Here is a 16,608-nt window from a genome sequence, read left to right on the forward strand (position 1 = left end):
TGACTCCAACATAAAATGGCCACTAGAGGATCTAAATCCCAGGCCACACACCGTTAGCTACTAACTCCATACTACAACAGGCTACAGCTAGTCGACCAGTTTGGCTCCAGAGAGAGAGAGAGAGAGAGAGATCCACGGCGGGAATATAATAATAGGTTGCATGAACTCACCATAACGCAGTATCAATGCCAATGGTAAAGTTGGAAGGAGACTTTCTTGGCCCATGGTGTAATTTCTTCTGATCCATGCTGCTTTTGAAAAGACATCCACTCGCTCCTCTGAATAGCGCTGAATTAGATCATCCCTCTACCTCGTGTGTCTTCTTCTTCTTCTTCTATTTGGTGTATTACGGCGGACGGGAGAAGAGCCCGGAAACACTATCCTAAAATCTGTAGAGCAGCAAAGCCGCAGAAACCGGAACACTGCAGTCTGCAGAGCCGCAGAGGCAGGAACAAGTCAGACACATTCTACAAACGTGTCTAATGTGAAATATATAAGCATATAAGCAAAACTAGATTTTAGGTCTGTGATGAAAAAGGGCCTCGCGGGAAGGGGGGCCTCGCAAAAAAAAAAAAAAAAAAATTTAATTTTGCGAGGCCCCCCTTCCCGCGAGGCCCTGTGCGACCGCACTGCTCGCACACCCCCTGAGGCGGCCCTGACTACAGGGTACTACATGGCACTACATGGTACTACATGGTGCATGGTACTACAGGGTACTACATGGTACTACATGATACTACAGGGTACGACAGGATACTACATGGTACTACATGGTACTACATAGTACTACAGGATACTACATGGTACTACATGGTACTACATGGCACTACAAGGTACTACATGGCACTACAGGGTACTACATGACACTACAGGGTACTACATGGTACTATATGGTACTACAGGGTACTACATGGCACTACAGGGTACTACATGGTACTACATGGTACTACAGGGTACTACAGGGTACTACATGGCACTACATGGTACTACATGGCACTACAGGGTACTACATGGTACTACATGGCACTACAGGGTACTACATGGCACTACAGGGTACTACATGGCACTACAGGGTACTACATGGTACTACATGGCACTACAGGGTACTACATGGCACTACATGGTACTACATGGTACTACAGGGTACTACATGGTACTGCATGGCACTACAGGGTACTACATGGTACTGCATGGCACTACAGGGTACTACATGGTACTACATGGCACTACAGGGTACTACATGGCACTACAGGGTACTACATGGCACTACAGGGTACTACATGGTACTACATGGCACTACAGGGTACTACATGGTACTATATGGTACTACATGGCACTACAGGGTACTACATGGCACTACAGGGTACTACATGGCACTACAGGGTACTACATGGTACTACATGGCACTACAGGGTACTACATGGCACTACAGGGTACTACTACATGGCACTACAGGGTACTACATTGAAATATGACTGATATTTGTTTTAATATGCTTTGAACAATTGAACAATATAAAATATATTAACTAAATATCATTGAATCAGACAAATTAACTGAGCAGATCATAATAATTGTTCTTATTGTGACATATACGTCACATAACATTTTCATGAACATTTTAAGGTTATATGCCCGGTGTGACGTATGTGTCACAGCGATTTTTATCGATTGTTTTCTTTATCATTTTGTTCAAGAAATGTGTTCACAACAGGTTATATATCATAAAGAACATGTTATGTAAGCATTATAATTCTTAAATGGGCAAATCTTATACCTTTTAGCAACAAGAATCTAGCTTTTGAATGCTAGCTACTTCTGTCAACTTAGTCACCACCATCAATCAGCATTGTGGAAAGGTGGTTATGGGAGCACAACATCACATGACCTGTCACATGACCCACCAGGATGTTCCACCGGTGTCCCTTTGGGACTTCATGAGGTAAAATCAACGAAAAAGCTTTTTATGGAAATGTCCAGAACATGTAAAGTACATGTGACACCTGCGTCACCGTGGGTCCTAGTGGGTTAAATATCTAATCAGAGTTGTGCCTTGCCTCCCTTAAGCAATCTAAACAGATCTCCACGCTTTATCAAACGATTTCAGTCTCCAAGTGTGTTTAAACGTCAACTTTTCTAAATGGAGTAACTTCTCTCTAAGCCACATTTAAAATGATGAAACTGAATCTGCCTTCCATAATTGCAGTATACTCGCTAGTAGCATGCCTAGATACACAGCCAATGTATCACTATCTGACTCCAACATAAAATGGCCACTAGAGGATCTAAATCCCAAGGCTTTTGAAAAAAAAGTCAAAAATAGATGGCCGATATGAATACAATTTTGTACATGTGAAATTACTGGTGAGTGTGTGAACCTTCTTCCACATTGTATTTACTGCATATTGCTCGGACATTTGGAAATGTTTTATTTATTCTGACTTTAAGAATAGTGCAGTCTGAACAGTCTTAAACTGAATTAGTTTATGTCTAGTTTTAATTGAGCAGTGGTGTACTGTATGTTCTTTAAACATGTCTTCCACTCTACTACACTAATCTACTACACGACATGTGTGCTGCACTGAGCAGGACTAATGCACATCTGCTGGCCCTGATGCCGTCCCCGGTCGTGTGCTCAGGGCCTGCGCTGAGCCACTGCCTGAGGTCCTAAATGACACAAAACCACCTCCATGGTGCCAACTCCACAGAGAAGCATTCCTCTGCAGTGAGCCTTAATGACTTCTGCCATGTTGCGCTCACCCGCCATCATCATGAAGTGTTGTAGAGGCTGGTCCCGGCTCATCTAAAATCCAGCCAAATCGCCCTCACTGGACCAATTCCAATTTTCCTACTGTGAGAACAGGAGCATGGAGGACAATGCATCTCCTCAGCGCTACACCCTCTCTCCCACCTGGATGACAGCAACATGAGAATGCTGTTCATCGACTTCAGTTCAGCATTCAGCACCATCATCCCTGGCAGACGACACAATGGTGGTGAAATCAAAAACAATGAAGAGTCTGCCTACGGGGAGGAGGTCCAGCATTTGGCAGCGTGGGGCGCCAACAACAACCTGGCCCTCAACACCAAGAAGATTATCGTGGACCTCAGAAAGAAAAAAGTACTCCTGAATTATAAATAAACAACCAACAGACAAACAAAGAAACAGAACAACACATCAAAACAAACAAGGCAAGAGTCAGAGTGAGTCAGGGAAGGTTAAGGAATATAGGTAAGTTTTGAGCTTAGATTTGAAAGACTCGATGGAGGGGGCCGATTTGATGGACATGGGGATGCTGTTCCTAACCAGCTGACTAACCAGCTGAGCTAAAGGACCCGTTAACAGGTCAAGTCAAGTCAAGTCAAGAGTTTTAATTGTCACGGCATACAGGTATACAATGAAATGCGGGTGGTCTTGCCCGCAACGATGTGCAATACAGTGGTACATATAATAGAATCAAAAGAAGGAAACAACATTGTGCAGTAACAGGTAGCAGGTAACATGGAGTGACATCTCGGTATCTGTACATAGTTATTTACAGAGCATGTGGGACATGCTAGTTAGCTTTGGTAGTGCAATACACTGTTCCTGTTATTCTAATTTAAAGTGTCCTTTCCTTTGGCCATAAGTGTGCGTGTGTGCGACATGAGTGTGTGCCTGCTCATGTTAAAGTGTTAAGTGGCTGCTCGTGTGTGAGCGTGCACAGTGTGCGTGTCGTGTGTGTGTTCATGTGTGCTTGTGTGTGGACAGTTCAATGTTCTGAGCACTCAATGTTCATTGTTCATGGCTCTGATGGCCTGGGGGAAGAAGCTGAGCCTAAGCCGCTCTGTCCTAGTAGCTGGGGTTCGCAGGCGTCTGCCTGACCTCAGCAGCTGAAACAGGCTGTTATTGGGGTGATGAGGGTCTTTCATTATCCTGCAGGCTCTGGATTTGCACCTCTTGTTGTATAGAACCTGCAGGGGGGGTAGTGCAATACCCGTGGTACGCTCGGCTGAGCGCACCACTCTCTGTAGGGCCTTCTTGTCCTGTGCCGTGCTGTTTCCATACCAGGCAGTGATGTTTCCGGTCAGGATGCTCTCTACAGCTCCTGAGTAGAAGGACTGGAGTATCTTCCCCGATACTCTGAACTTCCTTAACTGTCTCAGGTGGTAGAGACGCTGTTTCGCCTTCTTTACTACTGTGTCTATGTGTGTTGACCATGTCAGGTCCTCTGAGATGTGGACCCCCAGGTACTTGAAGCTGCTCACCATGTCCACGGTAGCCCCGTTAATCATCAGTGGTGTGTGCGTCTCCTGCTGTCCTCTCCTATAATGCTGGCTGATTGGGACAGACTCCTCTGTAGTTTACAGACGTCCTCTCCTCCTGAGAAGTGTGCCCTCACACACACTTTCCCAGGGTTCAGGCACCGAGATCCCACCCCCACTGCTGTGTGAACCTGGATACAGATCCATAGGGCAGTGAGATCCCACCGCTGCCATCAACCATACAATGAAAATCTTACTTTGCTAGTCCCCCCTTCACACAGAATCACAAAACATAAACTTAAACTTAAGACTTAATAAACTAGAATTAAGAAAAAGTTTAATGCTAAAAGAAAGAATCTTAAATATAAATAAAGTAGAAAAATAAGGCATGTGTGACAGAGTAACAGTATTGCACATTCAGTTCACAGTGTAGTGGTAGGAGGATGTAAAGAGCACTATGCATTGTTGCAAATATTGCAAATAATGGCAGTGGAGGTGACAGAGAAGTCACAGCAGCAGTCATAGTGTTGTTCCCCTGAGCCATGTCTCCATCTGCTAACTTCGCCCCTGAACTTATAAACATTCATATAATACAATAACCTAAATATATAGCTTTGGCTCCTCTACAGTGTGTGTGAAAGAGAGAGAGAGAGGAATACAGCTGTTTTGCCACTTAGATATGGTGTCCAAAACTGTCCATCCAGAATGCTACATGTTTTATAAACGCTTTACATCTAGAACACATAACCTGACACATGTTCAGGGTGTGACCCAAGTCAACCATTATGTCTAGTGGTATCTAATGAAAGTCTGCTTCTAAAACCTTATTGGCCAGTACGGGGATCGAACCCGGGACCTTGGTGTTATTAGCAGCACGCTCTAACCAACTGAGCTAACCGGCCAATGTACTATTAAAATATATAATCTGACGAGAGTAGTGTGTGTGGAGTATGGCCGCTACTGTTTAATAAAGCCAAACTGTTTCAATGACTTTATCTAAATCCAATCAACATTCCTAATGCCGTTTCAATGTAAGGTTATAAAAATAAACATATAAACATTCACATAATACAATAACCTAAATATATAGCTTTGGCTACTCTACACCGGCCCCTAATTGTACTTCTAATCTAGAGACAATTACTAACAACTAAAAAACAAGGAGCTAAACCAAACACTATTTTAACTGATAAGTGTCTCTGCTGCTGGATAATCAATACCTGGTGCCAGAGGTCACTAGTACATGGCACACCGTAGGAGGACGGTCTTTACCACCGCCTGATTGATTGATTGAAAAACTTTATTAACAGATTGCAGAATGGGTACAGTACAGTACAGCTCAATACATACAATTGTTAAGGGGATGCCTCATGCAGCTTCTTGGAGAAGAGAGACCTTAGTGATAGGTCTATCTAAAATGGTCATCTTCGTCTTGACACGGACCCGGTGCACGAGCCCGTGCTGGTCAGGAACCGCCTCGATGACCTTGGCCAGGACCCCGGAGTTGCGGGGTGCAGAGTCGTCGATGATCAGGACGACGTCTCCCTCAGCGAAGTTGCGTGACACACGTGTCCACTTCTGTCTCTCTTGGAGCTGAGGTAGATATTCCTGTGTCCATCGTTTCCAGAATATGTCTGCCATATACTGGACTTGTTTCCATCTCCTGCGGGAGTAGAGCTCTTCTTTCACGAAGAGGCCTGGACTCCTGGAGGCAGGGAAGGCTTTGACTGGAGGAGCAAGAGGTGGTTGGGGGCAGGGCCGCCTCAGGGGGTGTGCGAGCAGTGCGGTCGCACAGGGCCTCGCGGGAAGGGGGGCCTCGCAAAAAAAAAAAAAATTATTTATTTTTTTTATTGTTTTTTTTATTTATTTTTTATTTTTTTGCGAGGCCCCCCTTCCCGCGAGGCCCTTTTTCATCACAGACCTAAAATCTAGTTTTGCTTATATGCTTATATATTTCACATTAGACACGTTTGTAGAATGTGTCTGACTTCCTGCCTCTGCGGCTCTGCAGACTGCAGTTTTCCGGTTTCTGCGGATTTGCTGCTCTACAGATTTTAGGATAGTGTTTCCGGCCCGTCCGCCGTAATACCAAATAGAAGAAGAAGACACGACACGAGGTAGATAATTCAGCGCTATTCAGAGGAGCGAGGCGAGTGGATGTCTTTTCAAAAGCCGCATGGATCAGAAGAAATTACACCGTGGGCCAAGAAAGTCTCCTTCCAACTTTACCATTGGCGCCGGATTGATACTGCGTTATGGTGAGTCAACCTATGATTATATTCCCGCCGTGGACCTATGCTCTCTTTCTCTCTCTCTGGAGCCAAACTGGTCGACTAGCTAATATAGTACTACTAGTAGCTAACGGTGTGTGCCTGGTGTCAGCGCCTGTATTGCTTTTCTCATGTTGTAGTTTCAGTGGTAGTGCGTTAGCTCATGGTTAGCGATAGCCGGGTTGAGCTAACTGGCTAACTGATAGCATCAAAGTAACGTGCGCAGCCAGCAGCTAACGTCGTAGCTAGCTGCCGGCTAGCTGCCGGCTGCGCACGTTACTTTGATGCCATCAGTTAGCCTAGGCTAGAGTTAGCTGTTAGCTTGTGCTACGAGTCGACCATTGACATTAGCCGTGAGAATAGCAGGGGGTTCTGGCTTATTTTGTCCCGCCAGCGAGAGGCCTTTCGTCAACGTGGAGACCTGTGTTGCGGCCTTTCGCCCTGCGTTCCTTTTGTGCAGGTAAGATTAATGAAAATGTCATGACATTACCCCACTCTTCCTTCCTTCCCCTCCCGAATGTTTTGTTAATAACGATGTTTTTTTCCAGGCAAAACATATGCTACTTCACAACATTTGGAGATACGACATGTGCTGTGTGTGAATGTCTTGGTCACTTGTGTAGCTTGGGTAGCGTTGGGCCGTTGGCCAAAGCTGTGTGTGGCCTGGTGTCACAGTACCTGGCTAGCCTATTTAGCTGATGTCGGCCATTGGCTCCTTGCTGCTTTGGTTTCTCTGGTATAGACCCTCTTCTTGTTGGATTTAAGTGTTGATCTTTGTCCTTTTGGATCTCTCATACATGCTCTAGTCTCTCTCTAACACACACACACATGACAAACACACATGTTCTCTCTCTCTCTCTCTCTCTTTCTAACACACACAGTCTGCCTATGGCGGCCTTTCTCGATGGCTAGGCTGTGCTCAAGGATCTTCAGTCACAGTGCTCAGGTATTCTGCCACTGTGTACTCTCTGTTTAGGGCCAAATAGCATTTCAATTTCTTTCCAATGTGTCTCTCTCTCTCTCTCTCTCTCTGTACACTGTATATTGACTGTAGAACGGGAGCTCTCTCTCGCTCTCTCTTTTGCTATATGTTGACTGTATCATGCCCCGCCTCGGGCAGCGTTATTATTTAAGAATATGTTGACTGTATAAAAAAAAAAAAAAAAAAATATATATATATATATATGTATATATTTTTTTAACCTTTTGGGGGGGGGGGGGGGGGGGGGCTCGCGTTAAATCTCGCACAGGGCCTCGCATTTCTCCCAGGCGGCCCTGGTTGGGGGTAAGCGCTTCCAGGTCGTCCGGATCACTAGAAGCCTTGGTTATCGGTCGACTGTTAATGATGGCTTCTGCCTCACACAAGACGGTGTGTAGGCCTTCTTCATCCAGAGTCTGGAGCTTTAAGGTGGTGCTGAGAATCTTCCTGACAGACCTGATCATCCGCTCCCACACTCCGCCATGGTGAGAACCGGTAGGTGGGTTGAAAATCCATTGGATTCCCCTCTGTCGTAGAGTGTTTTCGATCTTGGAGCTATTCCATTGTTCCATAGCTCTTCTTAGCTCACGCTCCGCTTCAACGAAGTTAGTCCCGTGTCTGAACGGAGGATTTTCACCTGGCCTCTTCTCGCGAGGAAGCGACGGAGAGCGTCAATGAATGAGTCGGTGTCCAACGACGATGCCACCTCAATGTGGACAGCACGGATAGCCAGACAGGAGAAGATGCAACCCCACCTCTTCACGACGCTTCTGCCGTGTTTTTACATAGTAAAAGCATCTCATGCTTTCTGTTTTAAGGTTTACCCTCATCTAGCCTCGAGGTGGCTAGTAAGATTAGCGCTACATCCATCCCACCCACAGTCGTACAGGTTAGCAATTAATTTCCTATTGTATATGGATGCGTGTGCCTGTGCACAGGACCCCCCTCGCTCAAGACAGCTACCTGGCCGTCTAAAAACACACGTCTATACAGGTGTGCCAGTCTACGTATTATGTGCGTCGTGGTCATTTTAAACTGTGGCTCCCTAGGCTAGTTCGGATAATTCCTTTATTTATTTAAATATATATAAACCTATCTCTCCCCCCCCTATCTTAATATAATTATCAAAAACAGGGGCATTGGAGGGGGTTGAAGCCAGCCTTCTACCCATTGCCACTCACCCTCCCCTTTCAAGAATCCCTGCGGTGTCGTTGGCGAAAGTCTTTATTGAGTGTTGGATTTAGTTAGGCGTTTGATCCAAAAGGTATGCATATATCCCCAGTTTACCCACCCACCCTCAGAGACACACCGGGCACGGAGGAAAGGGGGCGGGCCGTCGGCAGAGTGGAGGCGTCAGGCCAGTCGCGTCTCTCCCTCCCTCCCTCCCTCCCTCCCTCCCTCCCTCCCTCCCTCCCTCCCTCCTTCCTTCCTTCCTTCCTTCCTTCCTTCCTTCCTTCCTTCCTTCCTACCTCCCTCCTCCTCCTCTTCTCCTCCTCTCGCAGTCTCTCTCCCCGCGGTCAGGGCAGTGCAATTACACAGATGGATGAGTTCCCCCAGTAACCCTCCCCATAGATTAACAGGCCTGTGTCCCGTGTGGAACCAGAGGCAGGGAGGGCTAGACGCCGTAGCAGGCCGACAGGCGCTCCTTCAGCAGAGGGGGGAACTGCTCAGAGAACTGCTGCCAGTTCTCCTCCCCTACCTGGTCCTTGAAGCCATGTAGGATCTTATAAAACATGTCTCCTAGGTCATCCTTGGGATTGACCCAGGAAGCCACAGCATCGCAGAAGAAGATAAAGTCCTGCACCACTCCCCCAGGGTTGACTCCGATCATCATGCAGATTCCATGGAATGCAGTCCTTCTCCTCATTATCTCGTATATTCCTCAACGATGTACACCATGGCCTGATGAACTGCTGAAGCTGTGGCGCAACCTCCTGAGGACAGACGTAACTCAGCCTGCCGATCGTCCTCCGCCGCAGCCGTGGGCGCGGTACTGTCACAGCTGCACGGGGGTGTGGAGAGGCCGGTCGCTTTCGCTTCACGGGCCCTTAGCCCCACAGAACAGAGGTACTCAGTGGGGGAGCGAGAGGCCCTGGCCTGCATCTGGGCATGTGAGCGCTGGCATATGTACCTCTACGGCCGTTCATTCACGCTTAGGACGGACCACCAGGCTCTCACTACCCTCCTCGCCACGTCAGGCACTGGCCACAAACCGCTCCGCCTCCACCGCTGGGCTGACCGCCTGCAGCAGTACAACTTCGGTTTGCAATTCACGCCGGGCCGGGACAACGTAGTAGCTGACCTACTGTCACGCGCCATCCCCAGTTCCCCCACGGCCCCGCCCTCGACTCCCGATCGGGATCAGGCTGAGCATGACCTGGTCCAGCTCCTCCACACTCCCCTCCAAGAGACAGTGTCGCTGCAGGAGCTCCAGGACGCCTCGTCTGCTGACCCTGTCCTCTCTGCGCTCTCAACCTACATCAGGCAGGGTTGGCCGGCGAGGACACCTGACGAGCTGCTTCCCTATAGCAGACTCCGGGACGAGTTGTCATGCTGGAACGACTCCTGCGTCGCTCGTGGGCTCTGTACTGTGGTCCCGAGTGTCCTTCGGGCGCGTGTCCTTGCTATGGCGCACGAGGGCCACTTGGGCATAGTCAGGCTCAAACAGCGGTGTCGTGACTTGGTGTGGTGGCCAGGCATCGACAGGGAAATCGAGACCCTGGTCAAGGACTGTACTGCCTGTCTTCTGAGCGGGAAGACCAGGGCCCCAGCCCCGCCCCCACCCATGCAGCCATTGGACTGGCCGTCCCAACCCTGGGAGCACCTGCAGCTCGACGTCTGTGGTGAACTGCACGGGGTACCGCATCACCAGCGTTTCCTCGTTGTGATCTACGACCTCCACTCCAAGTGGCCTGAGGTGGCGCCCGTGGGCTCGGTCACAGCCGGGGTGCTGATTGAGATTCTCGAGTCCCTGTTCACACGCTGGGGCCTGCCCAAGAGGATCACGACAGACAATGGGCCCCAAATGATCTCCCACGAACTGGCCTCCTACCTGGGGGGTAAGGGGATACGTCATATCCGCACGTCGTTCTACAACCCGGCTGCGAACGGGGGGGTGGAACGGCTGAACCAATCCCTGAAGAATGGCATCAGGGCCCACCTGGCACAAGGGTGCACATTCATCAACGGTCTCCAACAGACGCTCCTGCACTACAGGGCCACTCAACATGCCACCACAGGCGTCTCCCCAGCCTCCCTCATGCTAGGGCGCGAGTTTCAGCTGCCCCTGGACAGGCTGCGCCCTACTCCGGCTCAGGCTCCAGCCCACCCGCTTCAAGCCACAGTCAACGCACGCCAGCGCCGGATGAAGGACCGCTTCGACAGGACCCGACATGCGAGACCACCTACCATCGCCGTCTCAGACTGGGTCAGGATTCGGCGACCCCACCGGGACAACAAGCTCCGGTCATTCTGGTCTGACCCGGTCCAGGTCAGACAGCAGCTTGGCCCGGCCTCATTCAGGCTGGCTGATGGGACGCGTTGGCATGCTGGCCGACTGCGCAGGGTGCAGGCTCCCGCTGCCCCGGGACAGGGTGTGCCCGCGGCTGTAGCTCTGCAGGACAGACGATTCAATGACGTTGCAGCCCCAGCACCCGCGGCTATAGCTCTGCAGGACAGACAATTTGATGATGTTGCAGCCCCAGCACCCGCGGCTCAGCCTGAGGCTGCGGGACCTCCGCCGTTGGCTGTTGCAGTGCCCGGGCCCCGCCCACTCCGAGCGCGCAACAGGCCTGCACACCTGAATGACTTTGAGACTGAGTATCACTCCTAGGTTGAGTGAAGGGGGGGGAAATGTTACGTCTGGTACTCTAGCGAGTGCCAGCACTTTAACTAGTGTTCTAACTATTGCGACAGTGTCGTGTTATTCTGTTGAGTTTGACGTTACGGCATATGGCCGAACGTGACGTTGACGTTGATGTTCTGGTGTACGTTACATTGCATGTGTCTTGAGTTGAGTAAACACCGACATGCTGAAACTACGTGTTGTCTGATTCTTCCAACATAACACCCTCCCCATAGATTAACAGGCCTGTGTCCCGTGTGGAACCAGAGGCAGGGAGGGCTAGACGCCGTAGCAGGCCGACAGGCGCTCCTTCAGCAGAGGGGGGAACTGCTCAGAGAACTGCTGCCAGTTCTCCTCCCCTACCTGGTCCTTGAAGCCATGTAGGATCTTATAAAACATGTCTCCTAGGTCATCCTTGGGATTGACCCAGGAAGCCACAGCATCGCAGAAGAAGATAAAGTCCTGCACCACTCCCCCAGGGTTGACTCCGATCATCATGCAGATTCCATGGAATGCAGTCCTTCTCCTCATTATCTCGTATATTCCTCAACGATGTACACCATGGCCTGATGAACTGCTGAAGCTGTGGCGCAACCTCCTGAGGACAGACGTAACTCAGCCTGCCGATCGTAATGGCTGTGTTCTCCAGCAGGGTCTTGGGGGTGTTGGGTCTGTTTATGATCTCCACCAGGGGTGGGAGGACCAGGCCCACGTACGGCTGCATCCATGGCCGCCTAGTTATAGTTGAAAGTGGGGGTGCAAGAATATTATTTTTATAATTTTCTTTTTTTTTTACAGGCAAGGGATGGTTTGGCCGGACCCCCTCCATGGCAGACTTTTTTTTAAATGTAATGAACCTGTACGTGCAATTTCCTGCAATATAGAGCCTTCAATCTTGACCAATAAAGCTGCTCTTTTCACTATAAAACTCAGTTTATATTGCAGTATGATAGCCAATTACTATAATAATAATATATTATACTGTATATACACTGTATATTGATTTTTCGCTCATTCATTTTTATTAAATCAATCTCCTTTCAAATAGGCCAAGTTTTTAATAAGAAAGAGAAAAAAGATATATTTCCATTACCTGTAAATCTTGTGTCTCTTTCTCTCCTTCTCTGCCTCCTCCCTGAGTCTGCAGTGCACAATCATGACATCGATCAAAAAAAAAAAAAAAAAAAAAGTAAAAAAAAAAAATGGAGGCCCCTCGTCACTATAGGCCCACGGGCCGCGGCCGTCGTTAATCCGGCCCTGCTCGTCTGCCATATAGATAGCGATAGCGTTAACGTTTGGAAATGAAGTCAACGTCATCCAGCTGAGCTCACACCACATATCTAGATAACGTTAGCTAGCGGCTAGCACTAAAGCTAACGCCAACCAAACCAGAGAGGGAAACGTTATTATTATTTATTCGAGGAAACCGTATGACCAGATTGCAATTCTGGACCGTGAAACACTTTTATGTATTGCGTGGTAGAACCGTAGAAGTTCTACTACCACTCAATAGTAACTTATGTCTAACATAATCCTTTTATTTGAACAACTTACTGGAAAAGCCTGCCTGCCACCAATATTATGACACACTCTGTGGGCTTTGATATTTACACTGACTCCTGCCTGCAGCCAGACTGCAGCGCTGTGAGGCAGTGAGCCAAGGTCTACGCGCTGGAGATGGGAGGAACTGGATCAAACCATAATGGGGCAGGGGGGGGGGGGGGGGGGGGGGTTCGCAATCTTTGGAAATTAAGTGTCATTGCGTATTATTAATTTGATTGAAATTACGTAGTTATGCTTAGATTTATATATTGGGGGGGGGGGTATATCATATTTTTCATATGATCAAAAAGTTGTGGAGCAAGATCATATCCTTGCTCCCCCAAGTTCAATAGTCCTGGAGCACGTGCATCGTCTGCTCTATTGCGCAGGCGTCTATGGCTGCATCTCTGCACCCATCTGCATGGAGATCTCTTCGATGGCCCAGGTGGCGTTGTTGCAGACCGAGATGAACTCTGGGTTCAGGTTGAGTCCCAGGATGGGCATGAACTCAGCGATGCAAGGCTTGACGTGGGGGAAGCAGGCCTTGGTGAGGTCACCCAGCAGAGCGAAGGAGCTTTGTCTCACCTCAGGCATACTGTCCTGCATGCACTGGAAGAGCAGGGTCATGATGTTGGAGCGTGCCACCAGCTGCTCCATGCTGCCTCCCAGACCCTCAGCCAGGCCACTCAGCAGGTCCAGAGCCACGATCATAAAGTCCTTGTCAGGGGCCTCATACTGGTCTGGGTGCTGGTTGTACGTCATGGCCTGGGCCAGTGTCTTTTGGACCAGGGTGACACAGCGCTGGTAGACTGGCTCACAGTAGGGCAAGAAGCCACTCTGCAGGGCTGTAGCTACTGACAACAGACACTCCAGCAGTGGGAAGAGATCCTTGTCTTCATCCTTCAACTCGTTCCACTTGGCGATGAGGGGAGGCATCAGCTTCTGGATGTACTCAGGCTGGTTGAGGTGGTGTCCCACCAAGTCAACCAGGGTTCCTATGGCGTCGTACAGGATGAGCAGGTTCTTGTGCTGGTACTTCCCAAAGGCAAAGACCAGCGTGTCCAGGAGGAAGCTCAGGTAGGGAACCAGCTCTGTACACTCCTCCTCCTCCAGGGTGGCAAACGCACTGCAGGCAGCTTCCTGGACCCTCTTGAGCAGCTCCGTCATGAGGGGCTTGAGGTGGGAGTCGGGGGGCTGGCCGACCACCCAGTGGGCATAGCGGCTCAGCGTCCAGCAGGCGATGGAGCGCACCAGGGCCTTCTTGTCACACAGACACTGGATGAGGTGGGGGATGAGCTCAGGCAGGTAGGGCACCATGCCCTGCATACAGCCTTCAGCGATGGCCCCCAGCACCAGGATGCCTGACTCCTTGATGACCCAGTCTGGGTGGAAGAGCAGGCCTTTGAGCAGGGGCAGGAGGTGGGGCAGCAGGTCGTCTCAAAACACGTTGGCCAGCACATCCAGAGCCGCGGCCGAACGCTTCCGCAGGTTCCAGTCGGACAGCGTGTCGTCATCGTCGTCGTCGATGTCCTCTCCCTCCTCGCCCTCCCCTCCCTCAAGTTCAAGTTCAAGTTGGAGGGTGACCGTGCGCGACTTGTGGAAGCGAGGCTTGATGTCATGCTCGCTGTCCGGCACCGCCTCGTCCTCCTCCACATCACCCTTGAGGAGTATGATGTCGATCTCAGAATACTTCATCCCATTCACCAGGATAGGAGTGAGTTGCACCAGGTGTCCGGACAACACCTCATTACAGATGGGCTGCTCTGCCAGGGTCAGCCAGAACTCACAGGCCTCCAGAGCCACATTCTCGCCAGGGTCCTGGGTCCGCTGCAGCATGTACTGTTCCCTGACACAAGCTGTTCGACGGTGTGAGTGTCCTACAGCCCATAGCGCTCCCACTATATTAGCCTACCACCTTCTCAACACCACCTCTGTCCTACAGGGCGGTTCCCTGTTTGTCGTCTTCCGTCGCGACACCAGCAGCTACCGATACCCACTTCCGCACCCTTTATCTTCGTCCCAGCTTGGCCCCCAGCGCGATCGCGCATGCTAGTTCTTTCTGGTGACCGTGTACTCTGAAAACTCTGGCCCTACCTGGTGTGAGAAGGAGCAGGTGGTAATTTTAATCAAATTAAACTCTTCTAACTGGAATCACTGGTAATTTGAATCTTTCTTTAATTAAATTAAACTCTTCTAACTGGAATCACTATTATTATTCTAATAATAATAATATTCCCCCCTCCTACTGGTTCCAGTGTCCTAACTGGAATCACTTCCCCACACCGCCACTAGAGACCTATGGAATCCCTGCATTACCCCACTCCCACCCCTAGTTGGCGGCCAACTCAGTCTAGAGTAATTTAGCTGACGTGTCCCCCCCTATCTCTAGTTCTTTCTTATCTGGTGTCAGCCTCCTCGTGGAAAATCCCTTCTTGCGGCCATCTTGTCTCTCTGATTTTGTTGTCATTCCATCTATAGATAAGACACTAAAGCTCCGCTCCGTCGTCCTATCTACCTAAAAAGGGGATGCTATCTCGGACAGAAAATTCATTTTTAACCACTCCTGCCCGATAACATATTACGCACTTTAAGGTAAACCTTATCAGGCCCTTATCTCTCCTGTCAGGACAGTTCTGGTCCTCTCTGAGACCACAGCGCCATTTTAAGGAGAGCCGTCTCTAGACTATCACCGTGTCCTGACAGTATTTTTCTTTTTTTTTGTCTCGTTTAGCATCCCTTCTCCGTCTTCCTCAATACACTTTTACCCTCTGGCTTTTGTTTTGCTTTCCCAAGTCATGGTGTCTGTCATACTATCTTTTTAGATAAAACCTCTCTGCCGCTGCTGCTCTCCCAAACCAAAACCGTGCAGCCCTGCCTCTCTCTGTAATACACAGCACTCCCTCCCGCCAGATCACTCATTCATATCTCTGTTTGTCTTCACATTACAGCTGGCCCAGGTGTGTGTTAATTATGTTTACGGATGCACTATTTGTTCATTTTTTATTGGCTTGTGAAGTTGTTGAGAGACTCACTTTTTCCCTTTTCACCGTCGGTTGTTGGTCCATGGCACTGGCCCCCCCCCGGCCTTGCTTGGCCCGCTCGCTGGCTTGGCTTGCGTCCATGGCTACCCCCACACGCCTTGGCACTGCACATAGTCTCTTACTTCAAAGCAACTTCAAAGCAAGCAATATCCGGCTGTCAACAGCACCAACTGTTAGATTTGGATCAATCAGCCAGTATCTCCTCTGCATCGTTGTCGTTGTGTAGTTTCTGCGTTGTGTTTATTTCTCTCTGTCTTCTCATACTGGCTGTACAATCGTTGTCATCCCCCTTTAATGCAATCCGTAAGCATAAGAATTCAACACTGGGCTGCGTAGTACCTTTCTTGGAATCGTTGTTTATTACATAAACAAAAGCCTCAGATGTTACCCATTTCGTATTGTCCTTGAAAAGTCTTTGATGGAACACTAAATTCATTATTCTATCATCTTCTGCTGTTTAGTCCAATGGTGGCTGAGGCCTTGTCGTTAGCCAAAACCCTTTTCCCATTAGCCGAAGCTAATGATGATGTGTCATCTCCCCTCCCCCACCGGCGAGGGTGAGGGAGGGATGAAAAGTCTCTGATCCACGTCCGCTCGCGTCAGCTTCGTGTCTAGATCTAACTCACACGCGGAAGGAAACTCACATTTACAATATTCATCATCATCATTATCATCTCGGCATAGCAA

General features: G+C 49.3%; 1 pseudogene across 1 annotated transcript; it reads right to left on the reverse strand.

The window, feature by feature from the left end:
• Positions 1 to 11,617: 11,617 nt before the first annotated feature.
• On the reverse strand, positions 11,618 to 16,002 carry LOC311229582 (transportin-2-like; annotated as a pseudogene). Its single transcript has 3 exons — positions 15,913 to 16,002; positions 13,294 to 14,719; positions 11,618 to 12,064 (listed from the first exon to the last, which is right to left on the reverse strand). The product of its transcript is annotated as a transportin-2-like (transcript).
• Positions 16,003 to 16,608: the final 606 nt, after the last annotated feature.

Source organism: Notolepis coatsorum (genome assembly GCF_963971535.1).
Source record: "Notolepis coatsorum genome assembly, chromosome: 6".
NCBI lineage: Eukaryota > Metazoa > Chordata > Actinopteri > Aulopiformes > Paralepididae > Notolepis > Notolepis coatsorum.